Source organism: Pristis pectinata, chromosome 17 (genome assembly GCF_009764475.1).
Source record: "Pristis pectinata isolate sPriPec2 chromosome 17, sPriPec2.1.pri, whole genome shotgun sequence".
In the NCBI taxonomy this organism is placed as follows: domain Eukaryota; kingdom Metazoa; phylum Chordata; class Chondrichthyes; order Rhinopristiformes; family Pristidae; genus Pristis; species Pristis pectinata.
In genome coordinates this window covers 211,411-224,465 of record NC_067421.1, presented here as the reverse complement: position 1 = coordinate 224,465, position 13,055 = coordinate 211,411, and the positions used below count along the sequence as shown (strand labels likewise).

Genomic DNA, 13,055 nt, shown 5'->3' with positions numbered 1-13,055 from the left:
TGAGGGCAAGACCAGGGCGATATGGCAGACAAATTCGTGGCTGAAGAGTTAATGCAGGGGAGGGATTCAGATTTGTGGACCTCTGGGACCTCTGTGAGACAGATGTGACCTGTACAAGAGGGATCTGTTCCAGAGTCCAAAGAGTTTTGGAAGGTGACCAACAACTATTCACTGTTTCCAACATGATTTCCTCCAGTATAACTCAGAGGGTGTCTAAAGTTGAAAAGAATGCAACCTTTGACAAAGCGCGGCATCAACAAGTGTTGACAAAACTGAAGTTATCGGGAAGCAAAAGGAAGATACTGCAAGGGTCAGAGTTATCTCCCGCGCAGAGGAGAATTGTTGTAGTTGTCAGCTGTCCATCACCCCAGCCCCAGGACATCACTGCAGGATTTCTCCCCCAAGCTCAGCCATATTCAGCTGTTGCATCAACGTCTTTCTTTCCGTCACAAGTGAGGATGATCGGTGAATATTTAGTTATCTTCCAAATCCCTGCAAATGAAGCATCCCATTCCTGCGTGCAAGACATCCGGAGATGGGTTGACCATTCACACGCAATGTTCTCGTAACAGAAGTTCCAGGCAATGACCATCACCGACAGGAGAGGTTCCAACCATCCAACATCAGCATTCCCTTGTTTTACCATCACTGAGTCCCCGAACATCAAAACCCCGGGTGTTACCATTGACCAGAAACTAAACTGGGCCAGGGACAGAAACATCGGACTGTTGTGAGATCGGAGTGCTCTGGGGTATTATTAGAGATCTCTCCTCTTGGAGTTTGCCGGTAGTGTGACATAATTTGGGGGTAAACTGTGTATCGTTGAAAAGGTAGAGTTTTGCTTGATTTACAACCGATGTGAGTTACCTGAAACTCTAGTCACAGCTCATCGGCTGTTGCAGATGTCGACTCTCAGCTGAATAATTCTTCTGCGTTGTGTGAATGCGGTCTGTTGGAGTATGGGGACATCAGGTGGACGGAACAGGAACTAAAACGGCGGACACATTTAAATTCAGTGCACTTGAAACTGTAAAAGATGAGACTCGCCGCGTCAGCAAAGTCAGGGTTTAATTTCCGAGTAAAAATTCATACATTTTATTCCAAAAATTGAGGTTGGTAATGAGTGTAAGAGAGATTATTTCGTCACTTCTTGAAAGCAGATCAGGGATATAATTCTCATCCATCGTCTTTTCCCGGTCAATCAATGAACGGATCAACGCATTTTCCAGCTCTCTCTCTCTCTATTCCAGATGACTACAGGAAACTGTATGCCTACAATGCCCAACACGTCCCAGATGATGTGCTCACACTGAGTGACGTCCGACTATTCACCCCTTGTTCGTGTCTATGTTTACCCTGTGGAATCTCTCTCCTCACACCCCTTCCATTCCCAACAGAGACTCTGTCCCCTTCTTCTGCACAGATCAATGTCATGTCTTCATTCCGAGTCTCAGGCACTCTCCCTGTTCCACAGGAATATTCCGTTTGTACTCTGAGCGTGCACACTGGACTTTGGAATTCCCTCTTCGGTCTCAGGCCTCATTCCCTGTTCCCTCGGTTTTCAGCCCTCCCATCGTTTTCCGATAATTTACCTCTAGTCCATGTACTCCTGTTCCAGTCCCATCGCCAACGGGAGCGGATTCTCTCTGTCTACTCTTCCTATGTCCTTTATCACTTCACGCATCCCAATTACATCACGTCGCAATCCCCACTGTTCCAAAAGGAACAACCTTTATAACAGAATTGACATCTTGGTGAATCTCCTCTGCACCCTCTCTCGCGAAATGTGGCCCTCCCTACAGTGTGGTAAACAGAACAACACACAGCCCTCCAGTGTGGGCCGACTCAAACTCTAACATGTTTGTAACAAAGCCACCCTGCTGTTAAATTCCCTGCACCGCCTCATGAAGGATCTCCCCCGTTTGGATGCGTCACCCCCTTATCTGCATTTGCTGTCACGTTAAGGGTCTCTGTACTTGAACACCAAGGCTCCTCCTCCCACTTAATACTCATTAAAATACACTTGTGCAAGTCAGGGGCGAATTTAACGCCCCGATGTCAGTCTCGCCCCAGTCCATGTTCGCCCTTGTATATCCAGGGTCGGGTCTAAACAACGCATAAGTACTGCAATTGCTGGAAAGTGCACATGACTGCAAAACATGCTTTAAAACTCAGTAGGTCACGCAGCGCCCCTGGAGAGAGAATACAGGGGTGTCACGTCAGTGCCCTTTGACAAGAAACGGGATATCAGCTCAGCCCCGCCAACAGATCTCAGTCTCTCCCACCTGCAGTATCCCGGGTGCTGGAGGAAGAAAACACACCCCCCTCACCCGCTCTGGACTGTATGTGACTCTAGCCCACACCAATGGGGTTATCTGGTGACTGTCCTCTGAAGCGGCCTGGCAAGCCTGTCGGGTGGATCAGAAAGGAGAAGCAGAGTGAAACCGGCTCGGCCTCCCAACCCAGACAACCCTGCAAGGTCACCCATCGCCTTCACTGCCTGGGTGCCGGGTCCGGATCATGAAGCCCCGGCACTGAGAGCCCAATGGGAGCTCCCTCATCACACGGAGCGCAGCGGCCCCGGGAGGCGGCTCGGCATCACCGTCCCCAGAGCAGCTGGGGAACAGCAATAACCGCTCTCCTTGCTGCTGATGCCCACATTCAGAGACTGAGAGCAAACCGGGAGGTCTGGGGGTGTGGTGGCGGGGTGAGGAAAACTTGTCCCATTCTGCGTGAGACTTCCTCCGTCCAACAGCCCGCCCGGAGTTCAGATTGAAAGGTCAACACCTGAAATGTTAACTCTGTTTCTACATAGATGCTGTCTGACCCGCTGAGTGTTTCCAGCAGTTTCTGTTTATAGTTCAGGATCAGTCCTGTTCCGCCGACTCTGGGATCCGTGCTGTCCCCGTCCGTCCTGGGGCACACTGATCCCAGCCCATGGCCAATGTCCTTCTGGCTGCCGGCCTGTGGGGAGCGAGGTAGTCGTGGCCGAGTGGTTAAAACGGTGGACTGGAAATTCACTGGGGTTTCCCCGATAAGGCTCGAATTCTGCCGACTGCGGGAGCAACTGGTCCGGCCGGAGAAACCGGTGCAATTTTCAGGGGCTGTTGATTGTTTGGTCCCGGACTGAAATTTCATGTAATAAATGACACTGTGTTTACTACATTTCAATGCTTCTGTTATGAATTTGGGCCGTTGACCTGGAAATTCTCTCCGGTGCAGTGGTCCTGGTAACTCTTGACCCTGTTTCCGACCAGAAACGTTGCCTCTGTTTCTCTCTGCACAGATGTTGCTCGACGTACTGAATGTTTCGACGTGTTCTGTTTTATATTGTCCGTGACTCCCTGATCCAATCCAATGATGCAGATTGTGAAAGGTCGGGTCCCAACACCGTTCCCTGGTCACCGCCTCCCAACCCGGCAACGGCCCATTTATTTCCGCTTCCTTCAGGATGTCTCTGTGGCGCAATTGGTCAGCGCGTTCGGCTGTTAACCGAAAGGTTGGTGGTTCGAGCCCACCCAGGGACGCTGGTGATCCAACAGCTTTTGCTGTGCGTGTCATTGTCAGCTGGGTAACACTGCGCTGTCCGGAGGCGGCCGCTCCCTGCTGCTGCCTCACTGGGAACAGTGGGAGCCCTCCCTGCGGTGTATCAGGTCCGGAGTCCAGAAGTTCTGCTTCACTTTCACCGGGATCTGCGTGTTTCCTCCGGTGACATCCTTGGACCTAACGGACTTGCCAGGTCTAATGTCTTGTTTTGATTTAATTCTAACTGTCCTCTGCCCCAAAAGGTTTTCACGGCATGTGGGGAGAGAGCGGAACACGGGCTTGAACTTGGATAATGAGCCATTGTCGCACTGAATGTTGGCGAGGGAAGGGCTGAATGGCCGTTGACAGCCTTGTTCACTTTGTTCCAAAGCCTCTGTTATATGTTCAACTGGTGAAACCAAGAAAAAAACTGACTTTTGAAGTTACGGAGCAGCAGTGGGGATGTAGTTCAGTGGGAGAGCGCATGATTTGCATGTATGAGATCCCGGGTTCAATCCCCGGCATCTGCACGCTGTTGATCTTGAACTATGAACAATTCCCGGAACAAGTCCCTGCGAAGTATTCTGACTGACCTCAGAATGGACTCGGACTGTGAAATCCAAACCTGATGTTGTCCCGAGCCACAGAGAGCTGGGAAAGTGACATCTGACATGGATAAATCACCTGTAATATTGCATCGCCAACTCCCAGAGATGCGCCTCTTAATTTTACCTTGTACCCGGGAGAGAGCACAGACAGCACAGTGATGGTAACAGTATGGGACAGGAAGTGAGGAAAGGAGAAAGGAGGGATAGAAAGAGAGAGAAAGAGAATGGGAAGAGATAAAGTAGTAAGTGAGAAGAAAGAAGAGAAGCCAACAAAAGAAACTGTGTTAAGTCACAAATGAAAACGGAAAGAAGAATAAAAGAGAGAAAACAGAACGATGCAACTGTTGCCCAACAGCAGAGTGGCGCAGCGGAAAGGTGCTGGGCCCACGACCCAGAGGTCGATGGATCGAAACCATCCTCTGTTGTTGTTCAGCTGAATATTTTACAACAGGACGCTGTCACGTCACACATCCCCACAGTGTACATTTCAATTAGAATGAAAATCTCGCATTTCAATATTAAAGTTACTTTCATTCCATTATTCTATGTGGACAGGTTCGTTGGGGAAACCGTCGGTCCCTGTTATGCTCAGCTATAGTCCAACAAACTATGTTCTCTGCTGTATGAGGCTGTGCTCTGATATAGAACAGAAAATGCTGGAAAAACTCAGCAGGTCAGATAGTGCCTTTGGAATTCGAAAGCGAGTTAAAGTTTCAGTCCCGGTGAGGAGATAAAAGGTTAAAAAACGGTAACTATACATCTAGCTAATGGAAAAATACCTCGCAAGCAAGAGCACGAAAGCTGCTGACTCAATGGATAGGTGATAATTGCTGTCTGCGATCTTGGTGGCAGGCGAATATACTAGACGATAAGGGTGGTGGGTGTAATAAACAGACTGGAGGAAGCTTGTTTTAAATAATGAGAGTGAGACTTGTATTTGAATCTCTTGATTATAACTCAATTATGTTGGACAATAGGTGAGATGTCTTAGTTCTCTGAAGCCTGATCGAAACCCGTGGAGCAGAATTCATCAAGTGTGCGTGAAAATATCTGTATAAATCACTGTCTGCTGCTTCGGACTGCGGAGAGCTCCGATAAAGACTGTACATGAGAGTTTGAGGAGAATTCTCCCGCATTCCACTGCTAATAAACGCGTTTTAACAGAATTAATCTGTGGCACTGTGTTACTTTGCAGCAGAAAGGAGTGGGAACTTAAAATCGGGACAACAATTTGGCGAGACAGCCAGGTGTCCAAGATGAGGTCTCGGAAGCTGCGAGAGCGATCGACGGGGATAACGACCTCCTGAGACGGACGGTCCCACAAAGTAAGATTCACATCGATCCCCCTCAGTGAGTCGGACACCTGATCGATCCCTTCACTGGTTGAATATCTTCTGACGGACTCCTGGTGAACCTGAGTGCCACAGGTAAGAGGGGCTCTGGGATACGAGTCCCCAGCGAGTTTCGCGTCTCGGATTGGAGTCCCCAGTTTCCGGTAGGGGTTCGAGTCCCCAGGTTTGGGTTTTAAGTTTGTGAATTTTAAGGTTTTGAGCTCTAAGTTTTGAGATCGGTTCTCCTGTACTACTACCCTGCCTTAGACAGGTTCTGAAGAGGGGAAATCCCCCACGGCAAGGTCAGGAACCCGAAGTAGGTGAAGGAAAGAGACCGGTCTTACAGGTAATCGCAGCGATTTGTACTGTACCGTTGGAAAAAAAGTGGGACAAACTCTCGATAAGTCTGGGTCCGATACCCCACTATGTAAGTTATGGAAAGACGATACGGAAAAATGAGAATAACTTCCATAAATTGAGGCATGCCTCAATAATAAAAAAAGTGGGGAATAAAATATGGTCATTGGGGGGATCTTGGGATGTGGATAAGTGCCTAAAGGCAGAAAGGGTGATTTAGGAGCGCAATACAAGGGAAAAATGGAAAATAGTAATGTCAACTTGGAGAAAAAAAGGCCCAAGACCTAGCAAATAGATGTAAACAGTGTAGTTGGGCACATAATGCACGTAGAAGAGGGATTAGTGTATGTGATGAAAAGGGAAATCCTAAGAGTTGGGGAGTTCTGAAGTCTCAGTGCGGAGACCAAGATACTGTGAGAAAAAAAAGGGAGAGGGAAGAGGTAGATACGAAAAGAAAGAGTAAAAACGTAGGAATAAAAAAAAAGAAAAAAAATAAGGGAAAAGTGGAGCTCCCTCCTAACATGTCTGGCGTGCCCCTGTTGTTCCAAAGTTAAGATACGTACGAAAGTGAGGAGGATTGCATGGTCCGACCCATAACCCCTACCTATTCCCGTTTCACTGCCGCCCCTATATAATGCGACGAGTCCGCAAACTGTTCCGCTCTCACCACCAACGACTGCTAGCCAATTCCCGCCCCAAGAACAATTCCATGGCCCTATTGTGTTCCGAACTGGAAATCAGCTTAGACGGAAAGGAAGTCCGCATACGAACAGCTCTAAGGCCACAGACAAGCGACGGGACTTTTTGGTAGGGGACAGACGTTTAGTAGATCCTCAGACGGACAACGATTATGACTATGATTCTACCGCTGATATTGACGATGCTAAAGATCCTGGCCTACCTCCACCACCTATGTTGAATGAGGTAAAGGGTATCCAATGCACCCTAACGGCCCAACAGCCCCAGCGGTCGGAACCCCTTACGCACCATCACCGCCCCCTCGTAATTATCCAGGACCCAGGGGACCCCAACAAACCACACCAGCGAGCGCCAGGTCGATAGGATGCTATCTTCGCGGAGCACCTGACTATTGGCAGCGGGACTGACCCTACTACCGCCAACGACAGGCTATACCCCCAGCAAACGACAACCTTTTTCGACAAGAATCCCGTTTTTCCGCCTAACTAGCTGTGGGAAGTAGCCATTCCATCTACCCTGCCCTCACTGATAACCCGGACGATGAACCTTTCATTAATTTCTTAGTTGAGGGAAAATCGATCCCCTTTGTGACAGATACGGGAGCCAATATCTCGACTCTTGAAGCTCCTTGTATCACGCAGCACGATTTTAAACTATCCACAGCCACTGTTTCATTGAGCGGGTAAGGAGGGTACGGCAGTTTTACTTCAAGTGCCTAATGAATCGTGGAATCAGTCGGGCTTGATGTCCCCTCACATTACTCTGTCAGTTAATGACGACCATAACCGAAGGAGCTGGGATTCCTAGCCTACCGACTTGAGGTATAGGCAGACACAGGCTTTTACGGAGTTCCCCAGATACTGCTAGAAGGGACCCTGACTTATTACCTCACCCCTTTTTCAGTGACAGGCTGTTTACGCCACCATCAGCCCCACTGACTCCCTTCGGATGAGCCAACCACCGATTCATGGGCCGCTTCGAAAGCTGAGGTAGCCTTCACCCTCGTGACCCCAGTTGAAATCCGTGTAAGTCCAGGAGCAATTGCCTTCCGTCCCACAGTACCCCCTTCAGAGAGAGGCAGTTGATGTAACAACCCATTTAATAGATTCATTGTGCAAACAGGGCATCCTGGTTCCTTACCAATCGCCCTGCAACGGTCAGTAGTTGTTTATTCCTCCTGAATATCGTAACGGCACTCCTGACCTCCCATCAGACTCAACACCTCACCCAGGCTCGCTTAAAACGATACGAGGTAGCGCACCTGAATAACCCACTCCTCGCTTATGTAAAGAACCTCCTCCAAGCTAGCCATCCTGCTCCCTAACAAATTGTCCATCATTAAATGCTTGGCTCACCTCTCAGACGCCTCCCTAGTATCACAGGGCAATAACAGGGCAGCCATGGAGGCTAAATTGGCAGCACATCAGGGGTCTAAAATCGTTTCGACAGCGGAAAAACAGGCAGTTGCTTGCAAGCCAACAATAACAACGCAGGGCACCCCAGACATGGTCACGATACAGCTCTTACATGGCGACTCCCCTGACTCAGAAAAATAAATGTGGAAGGCTACGGGTGTACGCACTCCCGTCGCATGGCCTCTGGCCTACTCCAGTCGGTCAAGTATGTATGCCTGATTCCTTGTTATCGATGCTTATTGACTGTCTGCATTCTGACACCCACCAAAGAGGGAATGAGTAACATTTTTCTACGTACCTGGTGGCACCCCAGATTAGAGGGAGCAGTACAAGGCAAAATGCAATCGTGTTTGATATGGCAGCAAACCACTGCTGGGAAAGGTGTGAGGTGCGCCCCAGGCAAAACCCCCTTCCAGGCCGTCCTTTTGAATGTATACAACTTGATGTTATTGAATTACCGCGTCTCCATTGTTATAAGCACTGTCTCATTATTGTTTATGTATTTAGTAGATGGATTGAAGCTTTTCCAACCACCAACAATAAGACCTCAACGGTGGTAAAGTTATTGCTTACAGAGATCACACCCAGGGTTGGGGTACCCCGACAGATAAGTTCAGACAGTGGCCCCCACTTCATACGGAAAATAGATGAGGAGTTTTGCGAGGCACTGCATATCGAACAGCAGTTCCACTGCACCTGCCACCCTCAGGCAGCGAGTATAGTAGAACGAGCTAACGGCACCCTGAAGAATAAACTAACTAAATTAGTATCAGAGACTGAAAGTTCTCCCTTTAACATTATACTACATGAGAATTACCCCCACTCGGCCACCGGGGTGTCGGCTGCCGAAATTGTCTATGGACGTCCGGGAAGAATCCCATGGGACGCTGTCACCCAGCCCCCACACAGAGTGACTTTAATGTCATGGGGTATGAACGACAAAGATATTTCACACAACTTTCGTCCTCTCTAAAGTTTCTTCATTCAGAGGTGGAGAGTGCCTTTAAACCACTGGAAGGACAGAATACGGAGCTGCCGGACCTGGAAATTGGAGATTCGGTACTGAATCGAAATTGGGAGCGCTCTAATCTGGGACCTCGGTGGAAGGGCCCCTTCCAGATACTACTGCAAACTCCTACGGCCGTGAAAGTACAGGGCCAGGAACTCTGGATTCATCTGAGTGACTGTAAACGATTGCCGCCGGAAGAAAAAAATGATGTTTCTTAGATTTGGATTTATTACCATTAGCGGTATTCTTGCTTGGGCATTAGAGATTTTTTTTTTTACAAAGCACATTTGGAACTACATAGGAATCGGACCGATTGCTACCTCTTGGTAGAATCAGTGGAAGGTGTTTTTTCGCCACACCGAGCTGGAGCCCCAGGGCTCTCTTAAAGTATAAAAACTCAAAAGCAAAGTGTATTGGGCAGACGGGAACTTACGGAAGGGTGCTGCCGGGTAAATTCTTGCAAAGAATAATAACAGATCCGTGTAGCACAACTAACCACCAGTCCTTCACCCGCTGCTTCAACGTAAAGGACATAGTTGTGGGATAGCGATCGTACAGCACACGGTATCATGTGCCACCACCAGTGAACCGGGAACTTGCGGAGCTTCGACTTTATGCCCAGCAGACCCGGTATGCTCTGGACTACCAATTGGATCAGCAAGGAGGAATATGTGCCATGGTAGGGGACAATGTGTCTCCAATGTCATAGATGAGTCCCACAACATTTCCCATGCCATTCGGGACATTCATAAGCAAGTAAACAGCTTCAGGCAGGGACTACAGGAGGGGCAGGTTGGTTGGGGTGGCTGCTAGGAGGATCGTGGACATCATACCTGCTGCATGGAGCAGTGGGGTTAATCGTTATTATTATAGTATGCTGTGTGTTTTTGGCCTGTTTAAATATCTGTTGCAAGATCCTTATTCATAAACTCTCTGCCCCGTTCTCGGCGCCTCTCCAGATGATCATGAAATGATAGCAGGAGAGAATGAGGAAGTAAAGGGTTAGGAAACTGTGACTGACTGCAACTGTGCATATAATTGATGGAAAAATACCTCGCAAGCAAGAGCACGCAAGCTATTGCTCAGGGACACATGACAATTACTGTACCGGAACCTTGGTTGCAGACCAGTTATGCTATACAATAAGGGTGGTGGGTGCAATAAACAACGAGTGGGAAGCTTGGCCGAAACAATGAGAGTGATGCCTGTATTTGGATCTCTTGATTATAAATCAATTATGTTGGACAATAGGTGCGATGTCTGTCTCTGGATCTCTGAGGGCTGACCAAACCTCGCGGTGCCGCATTCATTAAGTGTCCGTGACAATATCTGTATAAATTACTGTCTGCTCCTTTGTGCTGTGGAGACCTCGGAAAGCGGTATACTGCTAATAAACGCGTTTTATCGAATCAACCTAGTGGCACTGTGTTAATTTGCAGCTGACAGAAGTGGGAACTTAAAATCCGGACGACGAAACGAGAGCAAAGTTCACCATTGACTGAAGAGAAAATGTAGTAGAGAATAGTGAGAATTTACGAAATCCAAATGTTCCGCGATGGAGCCCGTACAACACCTCAATCACTGATGATCTCCACTGCTTTGTTCCGAAGTATCTGCCACCCAGAAAGGCATGCGAGACGTGGCCATCCACACAAATACCTGTTTCCCTCTACAGGTTAACGACAAAGTTAACTCCACTGACTTACTCCAAAAATTCATACGTGGAATGTAGTGACAGACACAGTTATGTTACGGACTCAGTGAATGTCCCTTTAAGATAGAGTGTGTGTGTGTGTGTATTTGTGTGTGCGGCGTGCTTACGTCAATAGAAGATAAAGGACGTAATGACGTTGTTGAAGAGCTCAGAAGCAGAGAGAGAAAAGGGAGAGAGACACCAGCCTGCTAGTTTTCTCTACCAATGGATGAGAAACAATAACTGTGTCTACTACTGAAATCCATGTATGGAAGTTGGAAGTAATCTGGTGGAGTTCACTTTGTTGCTGACCTGTAGAAGGAAACAGGTATTTGTGTGCGGACGACCACGATTCGGATGCTTTTCGGGGTGAGGAAGTCACTACGAGTAAACACTTAAGTGTAGTTTGGGTTCCATAGTGGAACATTTGGATTTCGTATTTACTCTCTCTATGTTTCTCTACGTCTATGTCTTATCTTCAGACAACGGTGGTTGTTGAAGAAGCCCTTGCTCATGTTTCACCTTATGGCTTGCGTAACTGAACTTTAAGAACCATTCCTGAACTTGGAGTTTGGGACTTTGTCACACACACACGAAGGGTTTAGTTTTGAGGTTAACGTTCAAGGTTTAACATTTTTGAATTCTAATATACTAACATTTTTACTTCTATTTTACGTATTGTCATAAGTAGTGATTAATAAAATAGATTTTAACACTGAATCATGCTCAGTGTGTTTCTTTTGTTGCTGGTTCGTGACAGTTATTGTTCTTCATCCATCGATACAGAGACCGGCAGTTAGTCTCTCGCTCTTTATCTCTCTCTCTCGGACTCACTGAGCAAAAAACGTTGTTATCTTGCTGTAGTGAGGACACCACACACACACACACACACACACACACACACACACACACACACACACACTCACTCGCTGCTCTACTGTTCTGTATTTTAAGGGACATTCACCAAATAGCAACCTGATGCGTAACACCTACATCCTAAAAAAAGAGCTACAAGAGCAAAATTTTAAACCGCGCATTACTATTAGTAAAGCAATGTGTTGTAATTATAATTCTACACAATTACAGAAAATCAGATTAATAAAGGTACATTTTTCCATTTAATATCGGGAAAGTCAATCAGCAATTATGTTATCTTTGCCTTTAATGTGAGTTATGAGATCAAAATCTTGCAAAATTAAACCAGTTTAACAGCCTTCTATTCTTGTTTTTGACTCGGCTCAGAAACACCAATGGGTTATTATGTGTATACACAGTAAGCGGTTGCAAACATACACACCAAAATGCTGCAAAGCTAAAACAGCAATTCTTTCTCTCTGGTGGAATAATTATTTTCATGTTCATTCAGTTTCTTTGAAAAGTAAGCTACAGGATGGTCAATATCATCAGGGTCACCCTTCTGCAACAACACAGCTCCTGCAGCTTCATCACTGGCATCTACTGCTAACGAAAGTGGCTTTTCAAAGTCAGGTGATTTGAGCACAGGATGGTAGCATGAAGTGGCTTTCAGCTTCTCAAATGCTTCTTGACAAGGATCTATCAAAACAAACCCTTCTTCAGAAGATTAGTAGAGGAAGAACAATATCATAAAATTGTTTACAAAATTTGCGATAATATCCAACCATTCCCAAAAATCTTCTAACAGTCCTTGTACCCGTTGGAACGGGGAACTCTGCCTGAACCGAAGCGAACTTGCCTTGACCTACAACATAGCCAAGGTACGTCACAGTGACATGGACAAACTCACTTTTAGCCAAGTTAACTGTAAAATTGGCTTCTGAAGTCTTTCAAACAACCTTTCTAACGCGGAGGTGTGATCTTCCCATGTATCATTCCCTGTCACTCATTCGGTAATGTAGGCATCTATATGTTTTAACCCATGAATTAGAGTATTAATTATTCTTTGAAATGTTTCTGGAACATTTTTCATTCCAAATGGAAAACATTGTATTCATATGATCAAGAACGGGTTACAAAGACAGAAATCTCTCTTCCTCTATCTGTCAATGGATCACACCAGTACCATTTCAATAGGTCAATCTTTGTAAGAAATTTAGAATTACCCTCTCTGTCTATGCAATCATCCACCCTAGGGATAGGGTAAGCAACTGAATTAGTTACAGCATTCACTTTTCTATAATCAGTGCAAAACCGCACACTCTTGTCTGGCTTAGGCACAATAACACCGCGTGAAATCCAATTTGAAGGGCAACGTCTAATAATATCATTCTCTAGCATACAAAAATAGAAAAACTCCAGCACAATTCAGGCGCTTCGGCCCACAAAGCTGTACTGAACATATATTCAGTCTCTTGGTCCACAAATTTATTCTTGTCCACATTCATTCGATATGTTTGTTGTTTGATTGGCTTTACATCCCCAACGTCAACGTCGTTCTCT

The 13,055-nt window shown here is 46.7% G+C and overlaps 1 non-coding gene across 1 annotated transcript; it reads left to right on the top strand.

Annotated features, from left to right (window-relative positions):
* Nucleotides 1-3,453: 3,453 nt before the first annotated feature.
* On the top strand, nucleotides 3,454-3,527 carry trnan-guu (transfer RNA asparagine (anticodon GUU)). Its single transcript has one exon. It is a non-coding gene; the product is annotated as a tRNA-Asn (tRNA).
* Nucleotides 3,528-13,055: the final 9,528 nt, after the last annotated feature.